Consider the following 12,496-nt stretch of genomic DNA (forward strand, 5'->3'; position numbering starts at 1 on the left):
CATATAAGAGAAGCCAACGGGAAACAAAGCGCTGTCATTTGGGTAGCATTTTGCGTAGCAAAATGTGCCTCTGTGTGTGACAGTCACCCCTTTATTCGGGGACAGCCTCAAGGTCAAAACAACACACTCTGTGATTCTTTAAATGAATGCACATGTACCTTGGCCATCGTCTTTGATAAATGGAAAACTACCCAAATGCAACGGTTTCTCTGCTCCTCTCCACCTCTCCTCCCGATCCCCAATTCCCGCTTGGATTAATTTCTCTCCCTTTGTTTTCTCATTCACGTCTCACCCTCCTTTTCTTTTCTTATCTTTTCTTTTCTTTTCTTTTCTTTTTTTTTTTTTTTTGATATTCATTTCTACTTGAGAAGACATGGGACTTCGGATCAAGTGCTTGCCACAATGTTTGTAAAATCCTGTTTCCCAAAGTGACACTAATGGTCTGTGGAACTTCTCTGGCCCTAATTACTTGGCGGTAGAAATCTCTGTGGGCTGCTTCTCCTGCAATCAGCTCGGCCCGTAATTACCACAGGCCAGAGCAGCTGAAGCCATGGGCTGGGAAGAGTGTGGCATGGGTCAGGCCGAACTGCCCGCTGCTGATTTCGCGTGTACAAGGAAAGATAACAGAGAGGTGAAACATGGAGCAGGAAGGACCCACAGGTTCCACACAGTTTGAAAACCAAGGTCAATTTCTAGAAAAAGAGAATCCATTCCTGCAAAACTAACACCGTGATCTGTTTAGATCAAATCACCGAGTCTTAGATGGTTTTAGGTCAACTTGCCTAGAATGAGGTCTTGACATCGTGGCTCAAGAATTCTGCCCCACGAGGAGAAGACATCAGGGGACACCAGTGAGCAATGCGCAAGACTTGGCCATGTCCAGTTTGTGCTGCCACGGCACTTGACTTCTAACCTAAAAGATGCCAGACTTAGAGTGAGTGACAAAGCTAGTTTGTAGAAGCCTCCATCACTCTGAAAATGTGGTGAGAAAGGTCCTGGAAGGGAAGAAACTAGTCTTCGCCGTGGCTCTGTCCACTACTTTGGGCTACTTTAGGCTATAATATTGCAAAAGCCAATTACAGGCACTGGATTTTCATCCCCTGTTTCTCTGAATTATGATTATTATTGAACTGATCTCAGCCCTGTTTCTCACAGCTTCCAGCAGCTGGAAGCACAAGTCCATTTTCAAAAGCTTTTAATTTGCCCTCTTTTAAAAGGTAGCACATACTGCATGATAAAGGACATTCCTTGCTGTATCCCCAGCACCTAGGACCGTGCTGGGCACACCGGAGGCATTTGGTACATATCTATTAAAAGTTGATTTAATGAAACAGAACAGAGCATGTTATGGGGTAATTTGCTTACAGGCTTTGGTTTTCTGACTAAATGTTCCAGTAATCATTCCATCACCAAATTCATCAACAAATATTCATGGAGAATCTGCTTCATGCCAATCTGGGACTCTGGGGCCACAGTGGTGAGCCAGACAGGCAACCAGCCTTGTTAAAGTCGCTGAAAACCATGGTCTCCACCCTTGAGCTGCTTATAATAGGGTGAGGGAACAGAACAGATCAGAAGCAATTAGAAAACAATTAAGTGTTAAATTATATGCCTCTGACTAGCCCAGGGTATTCTCAGAGGGAGAAGACGCTAATGCAGTCATTGCTGTTTTCATGGAAGAGGTGGGTCTTTGGCTGGGCCTTGAAGAACACTCTGGATGTGGGCAGCAGAGCCAAGTGGCTAGAGTGGAATGTTCCCATCAGGAGCTAGCAACCTGGTAGCCACCCAAGGAAACTGAAGCCTTGAACATCAGTTATACACCAGACCGGAATCGCAGCGAGTTAAAGAGCTGGAAAATGTTCTAAGGGTTTAGTAGAGCTTGAAGTGGACCTAGAGACAATAGTCAGTTGCTGCTACCGAGGCTAATTTTCCCTCCTCTAAAATACCAGAACATGACCCTTTGGTTATTTCCTTCAGGCCACTCTGCTGGGGGAGAAGCTAGAGGCCTCCTCCAATTGCGGGCCCAGGCTGAACCACCTGGGATTTTCTTTCCTGACCACCCCTCTCCCCCCACCGCTCCAGTCTCTGCTTCAGTATCTCTGGGATGGGATCCAGGTATGGTTTTAAAGTTCCCCCAGGTGATTCTATTCATCAGCTTGGTTTAGGAACTACTCTCTTAGATTTATTTCAAAGGCATTCCCTTTCAGGATAAAAGGGAAGGCATCTAATAGCCCGGGAAATACATACGACTTATATCTGCGAAACCTTGTAATAGGCGGCCTGCGAAGTAACGGGGGAAAGAATTCAGTCCAACACATTCTACTTCCTTGACCTCCTAAATGAGTCCAAATGGTCAAAATGTGGCTAAAATGAATTACGTGTTGCTTCTATGGCAGAGGCACAGCCTGATGAAGGAAAATGAGAGATTTTCTTTTTATCTAAAATATTAGGAAGATGAAGCTGTGAGCAAATGGGAGTGGAACTAGATTAATGTACTCACTTTCCTTATTTGGCTATGTCAGTTTGTGCCTCCACCTCCAGAAAAATGTCCGTTGGTGTGTCCACTGGTGTGTCTCCAATTCCAGAAAAGTGTTCCAAGCCTAAAAATCAGGAGCAGCGTCTCCCTTTGGTCACCGCACTGCGTGGAGAACGGTGCCGCGTCTGTCAGTGTTGAGAGGATGATTTCGGCCCTTGTCTGCCGTGTTCCGTGTCTCCGTCTCCCCATTTTTTAATAGGCGATGCTTATGAATGTTTCAAGATGTGTTCCTCCTCTTAGATCACCTAGCAAATCCCTGGTTCTATTTTCTTTTATGTAGCTAATTTATACTCTGCATTGGGGGTTGGTTTGCATTTTTCTCTCTTTGTCTGGCTGTTCAATTCCTGTTGCTATCAATGGGAGTTATGTGCTCAAATTGAAGGCTTAAAATCTACCTGCAAATTTTTTCTTGGCCGACACATGTATGCACACCACACACACACACACACACACACACACACACACACACGATCCTCCTCTTCCCACTGTGTTCTTGACCCTTGCTTAATCCAAGACACCAGCGTTCAATTTATTTGTGACATTTCTAAAATCTGACTGAGGTTCCCCGAGGTCACCCCCGCATGCAGAAATTAACTAGTTTCTCCCATTCTGCAGCAGTACTGGTTTCAGAGGTCTTAGTGGCTCAGAGGACGTACTTATTCTCTGTAGACCTAACTGTATGACCTAGTTTATTATGCGTTCAGGATTAGTTCTGAATCGCTGGGAGCAAATCTCAATGTATTCATTATTTTCTGCTTAGAGCAGGTTATCACGCGATGGCACCCAATTCTTGCCTGGAATTTGTCTCTACATTGTTTTAACAAATAACCAGCCTGATAATTATCGCGGAGTTAGAGTAACACAGAACAGAGGAGACGGTGCGAGCACACACACCAAAAACCTCGACTGTGAATATTTCACATCGATATCGCTATGATGTCATTGCAATTTTAGCATCTACTTTAATGATAGACTAGGACTCAAGATTTACTTCCACAAAAACTGATAAGTGCAAAAGGTAAGGCACAAGCACCAGGTCTAATTATATCTACAGTCAGGTTACATTAGTCACAATCCTACAGGAGAAGAAACATCACACTCATCATTAAGCTGACAAGCTAGACTCCGTCTCCCTCATATATGTGCCTTAGAAGGTTCAGAGCATTCTTGGCTGTTCGAATTCTTCTTTGTGGCCTCAAATATAGACTTTTTTCCAGAGCTGCCTATGCTAGATTATTCTGATGAGTTGGCACAGACATCAGAGGCCCTTTCTGGAGGTGACTTGGTGGCTTTATTCACTCAGTGAGCATGTATTGAGTAGGCACATTGTGCGGGGAACCTTGCAAGTGGCTGAGGGTACACGGTTCCTAGTCCCATGAAGGCCCAGGCTAGCAAGGGAGACTCAGGAAAATCAAGTAATGACAGATGCATGTATGACCAGAAGTTGTGCTGAGTGTCAGCACAAATGAGCTGCTCTCTGAGCCAGGCGACAGGACACCTGGCCTAGGCTGAGGGTCCGGGAAGGTGTGAACAAGACAGGGCTGTGCCTGAGCTCAGACACGGGGGACGGACAGGATCAGGAAAGGCGTAGGAGCAGCATGGGCAAAGAGCAGGTGGCGTAGGCACACGGCCCTGTGATGTGATAGGCAAAGAAGACAGGTGTGGCCCGAGCAGGGGCTGCCAGGACAGGTGCAGCTGGGGATCTCACATGATGGAGCCTTGGGAGCCCCCCTTCAAGGACTCCATCTTTATCCAAAAGGCAACTGAAGGGGTGCCTTGGTGGCTCAGTCAGTTAAGCGGCTGCCTTTGGCTCAGGTCGTGATCCCAGTGTCCTCGGATGGAGTCCCGCGTCAGAGTCCCTGCTCAGCACGGAGCCTGCTTCTCCCTCTCCCTCTGCTGCTCCCCCGGCTTGTGCTCTCTCTCTCTCTATCAAATAAATAAAAATCTTTTAAAAAAATGCAACTGGAACCTATCGAACGTTCTAAGAAGGGGTGACACAATCGGATTTACACACAGGAAGAATGTTTAGGTGGCAATGTGAGGAAACCACCGAAGAAGTACAAAAGCAGAGGAAGACAGGGAGACTACTTAGGGAGGCAGCTTAGCCATGAGCAGTTGGTATCCGACTAGAAAAGGGGATGAAGGGCAGCTGGAAATAAGGGGACTGATGCAAGAGTTATACAGGAGGTAGAAGCACAGGACTAATCAGATGTCAGGAGTGGGGGGGTCACTAAGAACTCCTACACTTTTTTTTTTTTTTAAAGATTTTTTTTTTTTTTTATTTGACAGAGATAGACAGCCAGCGAGAGAGGGAACACAGCAGGGGGAGTGGGAGAGGAAGAAGCAGGCTCCCAGCGGAGGAGCCCGATGTGGGACTCGATCCCGGAATGCCGGGATCACGCCCTGAGCCAAAGGCAGACGCCTAACGACTGCGCTACCCAGGCGCCCCAGAACTCCTACACTTTTGACTTGCGTAATGTGAGGGATGGCGTGTCCTTGGCTAGAAGTGGACCAGACTTGAGGGATGGGGTGGCAGTGAAGCATCTGAGTGGTGATGTTGGGCAGCCACTTGGGAGACACACAGAAGAGAGATGTGGACCAGAAGACACCTGGAATTCATAATCTAGCTGATCACTGACGTCACGGGCATGAACAAGTAAGCCAAGAGAGAGAATGGAAGGAACCTCGGGTTTCTGGAAAAACGATTCTGCAATGTAGAAATGATATGAGTCATGGAACTTCAAATCAACCTTCCTAAATTTCATATTCACACCAATTCGTTGTTCTACGCAATCCGTCTATGACTTTCACAGCTAAATTTAAGGGTCATTGCTATTTCTTCATTGGAGAAACCTTAGGAAAGAGGCTTAGTTATGGCAGACCACCAATCACACAGGATTCCAATTTTTTGAAAGTCATTTATCACAAAGTTTTGGTCAAATATGCTTACTCGTGCCCTGGTCCATTCTGAGCGATCAGGCTGACGCAGCGAAGTGGGAGGCCGGCTCAGTGTCTGCTAGGATTAAGATGGAACGGGCCCCAGAGTTTTATTTTCATGGCTCTCTTATACAAAATCAAAGGAGCATGCTCCAGTCTCTCTGCTCATTTATCTTGCTCACTAATTTTATTAACCTCTATCAAGCAAGTCCAGGATACATGTGATCTTGGGGCAAAGATCTTTATTTTTCTTTATCAGCCCCCTGAGAACATGTTGATTGAGGTACAGTATAATTATCAGTCCATTAGCTCACCAGCCAACTTTTTGTTCTAGTTAACAAATGCAAATTCAGGTTCTTGAACACTCTTGAAAAGCATTTCTACCTTCCTCTCTCTTCCCAGATAGAGTTTTCTATCATCAGATTGCTGTGTAATCTGCATGTTTCTAACTGGTAGACCAGCAGTCAGAATTTCCCAGTGCACCAGTCACTACCAACTTTTGGCCCGTAGGGGCTCACATCAGGCTGGGAGTGGAAAAGATGTGAAGAGGCAGATATTACTCCCTAAAGCAGAGCATCCCAGTGGGTAACACTGCGCCGAAAGTGGTGGAACATAAGATATTTACAATCACATCGTGGATTTGAACTTCCAAAACCTGGTAGCCCAGAAGTTGCTGCTGGACTTCCAAGGAAGCCATCTGCAATCCTGATAACTAGATTTACACAGACTACAATTTACAGTCCTTCAGAAATCCTTTCGATTTCTTCAATGCCCTGTGGTTCCTCTCTTATCTCCAGATGTGTCACCTGCTTCTCTGTCCAGGATTCTCTTTCCCCTTGTCTTTCCTCTTGTTGGAACTCAATCTTACTCCTCCAGCCTCAGCTCTCACTTTCCCGAACCTCTCTTGGGCCCCCTCATTCTTTAAAGCTCCTCCCACACTGTTTCCATGGTACCTTCCGCTCCCCTCGTCCTAACGTACGCTTCATTATGAATGTGTTCTAACTTCAGTGTATTCCCTCTATGCCGAAAGGTCTGGGTCAGCCCCCCACAGGACCACACGGTCTATGCCTCTTGCATAGTGCCATTTGGGAAATACATGAAGGAACAAATTAAATCACCAAAAGACCCTGCCAGGATGAAGAACCCTGGGTATATGGCCAAGAGGGAACCAAGCAGGCCAGGCCATCTAAGATGAGACCGTGACTATACCTCTGACCATAGTAAAGGGGAGAGGACCACGGACTGGGTATGGGGTGGCCCCATAGGACTGGTAGGCTGCATCCCAGGGAAGCCGAAGCTACAGTCGACACGCCGAGACCTCTGGGTGCCAGAAGCACAGCTCAGCACAGCTCAGAGCTGGATAGATGGCCTTACTGTTGGTAAGAAGCAAAGCCTACATCAGAGCCTTGGGTCCAGTTCACTGATTTGGAAGGTGGTCCCAGGAAGAAGGAGGGAGGGAGACAGGAAGGAAGGCAACGCCACTAAAGGTGAGGTACTGCAGGTTACCGCTATGACAGCTGGCCCCCGAGGAATAATGGATGAGTGTCCCAGTCGTGCCTCTGAAGGACGCGGGGCTCCCATTGGCTGAGGCACGCCGCAGGGCACGTGACCTCTCCCACAGCGCTAAACGGTGCTGGAACATACTTGGCAAATTCCCACAGCTTCCAGGAGGCAGGCAAGTAGACAGGCACTCAGGCACTCGAGGCAGGACCCTGTGTCTTGCCCAAGGGTCTGTTGTGGCTACGCACACGATCAAGGCTACGATCAGCTCATTTTGGGGGGTGTACAGGACACTTCAGCACTCTTGAGCCTCAGTTTCCCCATCTATAAAGTCAGGGTGAGAGTAATACCTAACTCTGAGGGTTGTTGCCAGGATAAAAGAGAATATGTTATAAGGAAACGCGTAATGTGCCCTAACACACTTTCCAAACGTAAAGGATGAAACTTGAAGGTGGGAAATCGGTTCTTTTTGCCAGTAAAACGTAAAATGGTACAACCCCTGCAGGGGAGTTTGGCAGTATTGAGCAAAATTACGTATGTCTTTGCCCTTTGGAGCTGCAATCCCACTTCTAGGAATTCATTCCAAAGATCAGTTGGCAAAAATATTTAAAAAAAAAAATATGAAGAGACAAATGCACGTAACTACTTTTTAAATACCTGAATTTTTAAAAAACAAAACCGTATTGAAACAAACTTAACTCCATACCCTCTTGATGGCATAACCACACAAACAGAAGCTATCCCAGCAAACTTTGAGCCACCATTATTTTCTTGTAGATCTCTGATGGGATATACCCTGAGCGCAAGGACTGGAAAAGAAAAAAACGACCCAGACTGTTTTCAATAAACCCTGTTGTACTGAGATTAAGCATGTGTATTGTGGGATAAGGCAACTTCAGCATGGAAGAAAGGAAAGTCATCTACAAGCCAATGGGATTAAGTAAAAACCTCATAGTTCTAATATGAATGTATCAGTATAAACTCATGACACATTCAAATAAAATGTGTAATTCCTGGCCTTGACCACTGAAAAGGCAGGAACGCATACCTTGGTAGCTTCTAAACACCGTCTCCTAGTAAAAGGAACCTGAGTTCCTTGGAGAAACGGCAAGTAACACGTCAGAGGAAGGACATGTATGAGAGAAGCCAGGACCATCTTGTCACATAAGGAACTAGAGAACTATCAGAGACCAAGGTATCAAGTCGTATAATCCATTGAAACCCCCGCCCCCCGCCCCCGTAAGGGAACAGTTTGAGCACCAGTAAGAGTACTAAACGTAACAGATTGAAACACATAAAATTTTTTTTCATAATAGTGCTTAAAGAAAAACTCATTGGTTCACACTGGAGGTGTTAGGGAACCAATCCAAAACTTTAGAAAAATTTGGTAAATCAAGTGAAAGAATCAGCATTTATCCTTTCTTTCCTGAATGACCAATACCCCTGAATAACGAAAGGGTCGATGAGAGGAATTTTTTTATATACAGCTGTGTCAGCTAGCAAATGAAGAATGACAGAACACCACCATTCTCCAACTTCTAAAAAAAAAAAAAGAATGGATGAATGAACAACTGGAATTTGAAACTAACACACCATACCATTTACATTAGCAACCAGGAAAATGTAATAGAAACAAATCTAGTGTAATATGCACAGGAACCATAGGAGGAAAGCTACGAAACTCCAATGACAGAAATCAAAGAAAATCTAAATAGATGAGAGATCATTTAGGTCCACAGGCGAGAAGAATCAAATAATATTAAGTCAATTCTTCCCAGCCTGATCTATAGATTCAATGTGATCCCAGTCAAAATTTCAGCAAGTTATTTTGGGGATATTGAAAAACTCATGCTCGAGGTTGTGTGGAAAGGTGAAAGGCCCGGGGTAGCTAAGAGAGTCCTGCAGAAGAACAAAGTGGGAGGACTGATGTACCCGGATTTCAAGATGTGCTAGAATCAAGTAACCAAGATGGTGCAGTCCCGGGGAGAAAATAGACAAACAGATCAATAAAACAGAATACAGTGTCCAGAGATAGAAGCACATAAATACAGTTAGTTGATCTTTGACAAAAGGGCAAAAACAACTCTGTGAAGATCGGAGTCTTTTCCACAAATTATACTGAGAAATGACTGGACATCCACATGCAAAAGAATGAGCCCAGAACTTATACCTGTCATAGAAATGAGCTCAAATTGGATTCTTTTTTTTTTTAAGATTTTATTTATTTATTCGACAGAGATAGAGACAGCCAGCGAGAGAGGGAACACAAGCAGGAGGAGTGGGAGAGGAAGAAGCAGGCTCATAGCGGAGGAGCCTGATGTGGGGCTCGATCCCATAACGCCGGGATCATGCCCTGAGCCGAAGGCAGACGCTTAACCGCTGTGCCACCCAGGCGCCCCTCAAATTAGATTCTGATTCCAAATGTAAAATGTGGAATTATGAAACTCCTAGAAGACGACAAAGGAAAAAATCTAAACAATCTCGGGTTTGATGATGAGTTTTTAGATACCACGCTAAAAGCAGGCTCCATGGGGGGAAAAGTCAATAAGCAGGACTTTATTAAATTAAAAACTTCAGCTCTGCAAGAAAGACATTGTTAAGAGAATGAAAACATAAGCCATACGCTGGGAAGAAATATTTGCAAAATATGTATCTGATAAAGGACTGGTATCTAAAACACATAAAGAACTCTTAAAACACAACAATAAGAAAACAAACGATCTGCTTTAAAAATGGGCAAAAGATCTGAACAGACACCACACCAAAGAAGAGACAGGGACGGCAGACAGGGGTACGCAAAGATGCTCTACACCGTCTCATTTGAGAATCACAAACTAAACCAACAGTGAGATTTCACTACACTTCTACTAGAACGACCCACACCCAAACAACCGATGAGTTCAAAAGCTAGCCAGCAGATGGGACAGCAGGCACTCTCCTTCACTGCCGGTGGGAATGCGAAAATGGGCCGGCACTTGGGAAGACGGCTTGGCACTTACTTAAACGTTAAGCGTATTCTTACCACATGACTCACCCACGTGCTCCTTGGTATCTGCCCACGTGAGCTGCAAACTTACAACCACACAAAAACCTGCGCACAAATATTGATAGCAATGTCCTTCATAATCACCCCAAACCGGAATCTTTAGTAGTTGAGTGGGTAAACAAACTGTGCTACATCCATACAACGGAATATTAGGAAGCCATAAAAGGAATGAGCTATCGAACCGCAGAGAGACATGGAAAAAACACATGCATGTTGCTAAATGAAAGAGGCCAATCTGAAAAGGTTGTATGAGTCCAACGGTGTGACATTCTGGAAAAGACCAAACTATGGAGACAGTAAAAAGACGAGTGGTTGCCAGGGGTGCAGAGGGGCAGGGGTGGATAGAGAGGTGCCGCCCCGAGGATTTTTAAGGCAGTGAAACTATTCTTCATGACCCTCTAATGGTGGGTCCATGTCATCACGGCATTTGTCAAAACCATAGAATTGTACAAAACAAAGAGTGACTCTTAATGTAAATTGTGGACTAAATAGGAATATATCAATACTGGTTCATCAATGGTAACAAACGTTCCACACTAAAGCAAGATGTTAATAATAGGGAAACTGGGGGGTGGGAGGCAAGTAGGGGGCGTATGGGAACTCTCTGTACTAATGGCTCAATTATTCTGTAAATCTAAACCTTTTTTCAATACATAGTCTTTTTTAAAAAGTAAGAATTGATCTAGGCAATAATCGTCAATAGTTGCTAACACACAAAATAAGAAACAGCCACACGTTACGTACCCCCGGACGGAAGAACACAATACCGCCCACAGAGTAACCTTAGCGAAAAAAACGAACCAAAAACAAAAGAAAACTTGAATCTCATCAAGCTCTTACCTCTCACTTCCAAATGGCAGAAAACACCACTGCATTGTAGGAAATTTGGAACAAAGAAATATGTCCAATAACGACACAGGGGTGCAATCAGAAATACAGACTATAGGAAACCCTGCAGAACAAAACACAATTTCTTCAACAAATCGCTTGTAAAGAAAAACAAGACAGATAGAAAAGAACTCGTAGATAAAGAGGCTTAGGGGACCGATCAAGCAATTGCCATTTAAGGATGTCGTCTAGATCCCAGCCCAACAAACAAGCTGTAGGGAAGAAAACACAAAACCTGTAATCATACACCTTTATGAGACAGCTGGAAAAACTGAATACTAATTGGATATTTTATGATATTAAGGAGTTATCGTCAATATTTTCAGATGTGATAATGGCATTGTGCGTTTATGTTTCAAATCAGAGTCCTCTTCTAGAGATAAATACTGAAGTATGGATATGGATGAAATAATTTGTTGATTAGAGGTTTGCTTCCAAGACTGCAGCAGGGAGGAAAAAGGGATAGGAGGATAGGTAAAACAGGATCAACCGGGTGTTAGTTTTTGGGGAAAATGGGTGCATGATGGCTGCAGGGAATCCTTACCTCACTTCAGGGTCAGAAAACCAACTCTTTTTGCCCTGCCGATGAGCAGAGAATGACCTTGACATTTTTAGGTGTCAGAGGTGACCTTGACATGTTAGAGAAAAATTAAAAGAAGGATATATCATAAGATGTGAAAATGAGATGAAACTCAAATGTTAGTGTCCACAGATCAAGTTCTATTTGGACACCACAGTGTCACCATTTACGCGCTGTCCGCGGCTACCCTTGTCCTCTAACAGCCGAGCTGAGTTATAGACGCAAAGGAAAATACGGCTGTCCATCGAATCTTTTTTCGAAGAACTCCCCACTTTGGCCATTTGGCGAAACACGCCCCATGCCTCATCTGTCCTCTTGGATGCCTCCTGCTCTGCCACTCAGAAGGTGTCTATTACATCATGAAATAATATTTTTCACTGAATTAATTTTGACCTTAAGTACGGTGTCGAAATTGCAGCATTAGCACATATATGGCTTGGCAGCCCCGGCTGGATTCTCATATTAAATTCTCTACCCCGAGCCATTCTTTGAAGATCTGCACCCAGGCTGATATTCAAGCAAATGAAACTGTATATTAAAGCTACGTACATTTTACGTGACCCATGGCAGCTGTATACTGGAAGATTGGTGGGACTCTCGTGAAAGCCTGCCAATTTAGACCCATTACTTGTGATTCTGAATTCTTCCATTGCAGGTGCCTGCGCGGCTCCCGGGTAGCTGCCGCGCATTTCTGCTGAAGTCAGGCAAACCAGCCAAATGACCCACTAGGATACCCCGCCTCGGATTCCAGCCTCTGCTCCACGGCCGGCTCCACAAATCCTTCTTGTCGGTGCTCATGACAAATCCAATCCTTCAGGATGGGGCTCTGGGAAGTTAATTGGGTGGGGAAGAGAAATGCTGTGCCTTCAGAAAAGAGCCGCAGGATGGAGCCCTGCACACCTGCTTGGTGGCCGGCGTGTGCCCTGGGGTGGCCGCCTGTCACCAGCGATGTGGCTCTCGCGGCAGCGAATGGTTTGGACTGCTGTGTGAGTGATCCTAAGGGCAGAGT

At 45.0% G+C, this 12,496-nt stretch overlaps 1 long non-coding RNA gene across 2 annotated transcripts in view; it reads right to left on the reverse strand.

Moving 5' to 3' along the window:
• The window catches only part of LOC130543182 (uncharacterized), a 35,746-nt gene extending 23,250 nt beyond the window's left edge, over window positions 1-12,496 (reverse strand). Inside the window, exons 1-2 of one of the 2 annotated variants that reach the window (XR_008958326.1) lie at window positions 12,037-12,472; window positions 10,860-10,971 (exon numbers count right to left, since the gene is read on the reverse strand). This is a non-coding gene — a long non-coding RNA (uncharacterized LOC130543182). Of the gene's footprint in view, window positions 1-10,859 lie in introns of both variants that reach the window. The other variant, XR_008958325.1, reaches the window with a different exon arrangement.

This window comes from Ursus arctos, unplaced genomic scaffold, assembly GCF_023065955.2.
Source record: "Ursus arctos isolate Adak ecotype North America unplaced genomic scaffold, UrsArc2.0 scaffold_10, whole genome shotgun sequence".
Lineage (NCBI taxonomy): Eukaryota > Metazoa > Chordata > Mammalia > Carnivora > Ursidae > Ursus > Ursus arctos.